At 34.8% G+C, this 3,020-nt stretch overlaps 1 long non-coding RNA gene across 1 annotated transcript; it reads left to right on the top strand.

The window, feature by feature from the left end:
- Positions 1-1,413: 1,413 nt before the first annotated feature.
- Positions 1,414-2,705, top strand: LOC109611859 (uncharacterized). The gene is made up of 4 exons (XR_002194142.2): positions 1,414-1,493; positions 1,573-2,117; positions 2,207-2,519; positions 2,590-2,705. It is a non-coding gene; the product is annotated as an uncharacterized LOC109611859 (long non-coding RNA).
- The last annotated feature ends 315 nt before the right edge of the window (positions 2,706-3,020 follow it).

Genomic DNA, 3,020 nt, shown 5'->3' with positions numbered 1-3,020 from the left:
TCCTCATCAGTTCCCTTGTGTTTTGTCTGGGATATGATAACTCTTATATAACTGGGATATAATCTCGTCGCTTGGGTAAAAACATTTTTTTGTCACAGGAGTTATTTTTAAAATAACTTCTGGGGAGAATATCCCAGACAAAAACAAAGGAACTGATGTGATTGGATCTACTAATTTTTGTCAAGAAGTTTTTGATCTACAATTTATGATCAGGATTATTTTTTTAAATAATGTCTTATTTAAAAATCCACTATTTTGAGTCAGAAGGCCTTTGATAAAATTCACGATTCTTGACAGAAAAAAATTTGACCAAAAATTGTGAAAAGACTACAATATTTGCCCTGGCAGACTTTTTAAAAAGAGGAAAAAAGAAAACTTTTTAAAAATTAACAAGTTAAAAAGCGGTATGTTCGGCCGGGCCCAACTTCGAATACCCTCCACCATGTGGAACGAATTTAGAATTTAGAAATTTTCAAAAAATAAAATCCTTAAAAAATTCTGTTAAAATTAAAAAAAAAAAACAATATTGCCGTTATAGTTGGGTCTATACGACGTGGACCTACATAGGTATTGCTTGTCATTACCATATTCAAATTCGAAACTTGAAATAAACGGTGAATAATGTAGCTAAAATTATCAAAATATCGTATATAGGGAGGTACCGTTATATCGGAGCTGTGCGAAGACCTGGACCAGCATTGACAATTTTCTGTCCATTACGAACGTCAAATACAACATCTCAAATAATTTCGGTGAGTATTGTACCTAAAATCGTCAAAATACCAAATATAGGGAGGTATATATGAGGCCTATACGAAGACCTGGACCTGCATAGACAATTTTCTGTCCCAGACTGTAGTTCCCATTACGAACTCTAAATAAGTAATTTGAAACAATTCCGGTAAATAATGACGATAAAATCATCAAAATACCCAATATCGGGAGGCATCGTTATATGTGGGCTATATGAAAACGTGGACCTACATGGCCCATTTACGAGCCTGCCTAAACTGCCTACTGGAAAAATAAACATGTACGCAATATTTTAGCCTTCTATCTCAATTCGTTCGAAAGATAGTGTGATTACAACAGACAGACAGACGGACAGAAAGACAGACAGACGGACATCGCTAAATCGACTTAGAATTTTACGTTGATCAAGAATATATATACTTTGTTGAGTCTGAAATGAGTATTTCGAGGAGTTACAAACGGAATGACAAAATTTATACACCCTCCATAGTATGGTGGAGGGTATAAAAAACCAAGATTCTTTGTCAAATAATCAAAATAAAATGTTTTGAAAGTTTGGACCATTTGTGTCGGACGCACTAGGAGATGTAAACCCATATACTCACTGCGGAAGTAATTTAGGTAAAAAACTCGGTTTTTATTCAAAGCAAAGCAACATATGGAAAGTCCATTTCCAATATCAAATCGAATCATTTCAATGCAATTACATAAATATACACATCTACATAAGTTAAACATATGTAAGTATTGCAGGCACAAATAGTCCGCACATTGCGACACACAATAAATAAATTTAATAAAATATTTAAATTAAAATAGAAAAATAATTGACAACAAAACTGTCAGGCCATCAACTAAACTCATCGGGCGGATGCGATGCAATGCAACGCAACAGCAACAGAAGCAACAGTCAGGCGGTTAGTCAGGCAGGCCAGCATGGCTGGCTGTCAGTCAGTCAATCCAACTTGCATACACCTAACTGCAATGACATATGGGAAAAGGGAGAGGAGACATCTAGGCATCTGCCTTTGGGGTAACACCTACGATACGGCGGTCTTCTCATCCACCTACTCGAGCATAGTCGGATACTTGGTGATCTTTGACACTCCCAACATCAATCAAAAAATCAAATTGAAAAAAAATATGTGAATATATTTTAAAAATAATATATTTCCATTCAGTGATGGAATGCAAACAAATTATAAAATTAAAAAACGAAACAAAAATAAAAAACGCAGAAGATTTCTAATGAAAATGTCGGAAAACGATTTTCAAAAAAAAAAAAAAACAACAACCAACGAAATATTCATTCAAGTTGTCAGTGTTACGGATGATTGACCATCGTTGGAATATTTTTCAGTCGCGTAAGTAAAATGACAACTAATTTCGTTGGAAAATTGACACATTCATTTTGAAAAACATTGTTGAGAATTGGAATATGTTTGTTTTCTAGCTGCAGGAATTCGAAGTGAAAATTGGATGGGTGTATATTCATATGGTATAGGAAGTGGACAGATGATATGGAATGATTTGAAGGAATGTCATTTGATTTTGAATTAATTCAAATTCCAAAGGAAAAAATCGTTGGAAGGAAAACATTTAATGACGTATTGTTTAAATTTATTTCCATTTTCATATTACCTCTGCGTCTGTGGTCTATTTGTCACCGAATTCGCTGGATAAAATTAGAAGGATAAAAATATGCATAACAAATTTTGGGATTCTCCACAAGTCTAATATTTGTTTCCAGATTTGGACAAGTACAAGTAAGTATAGAGATTTTATTCAAAGGAGGAACGCTGTGTACCACAAAATCTATATCCCGTTTTCTCATAGTTCTCCATGATTAAGGCAATAACTTTTTTGGACCAGGGACTTCGTCTAGGTTTTATCAGCCATGATGATTCGATTTTTATGGAAACGAGATTTAAATAGATGTTAAAATAAGCTTCTCCCTCCCTCTATTTTTTAATACCCTCAGCAATATGGCTACTATGTCTATCTTTGGACAAAATCCGTTTCAGGACATTTGGAGTGGATTTAGCGATGTCTGTCTGGACGATAACTCTCGATGGTAGTATCCGACTTGATCCAACTTGGTACATCTTAATATTATTGCCAAACTTAGACCGAGTTGGGAGGTGGGCAATATTGGTCCACTCCTTCTGGTACCTGCATATGGTATGTATTTATTTGATACGGCCAAAACGTGCCTGATTGAGAAAGCATGTTTACACCAAATTCGTTGAACGACATTTGGAGTCGAC

This window comes from Musca domestica, unplaced genomic scaffold, assembly GCF_030504385.1.
Source record: "Musca domestica strain aabys unplaced genomic scaffold, Musca_domestica.polishedcontigs.V.1.1 2, whole genome shotgun sequence".
Taxonomy (NCBI): domain Eukaryota; kingdom Metazoa; phylum Arthropoda; class Insecta; order Diptera; family Muscidae; genus Musca; species Musca domestica.
This window is presented reverse-complemented; position numbering and strand designations above follow the sequence as displayed.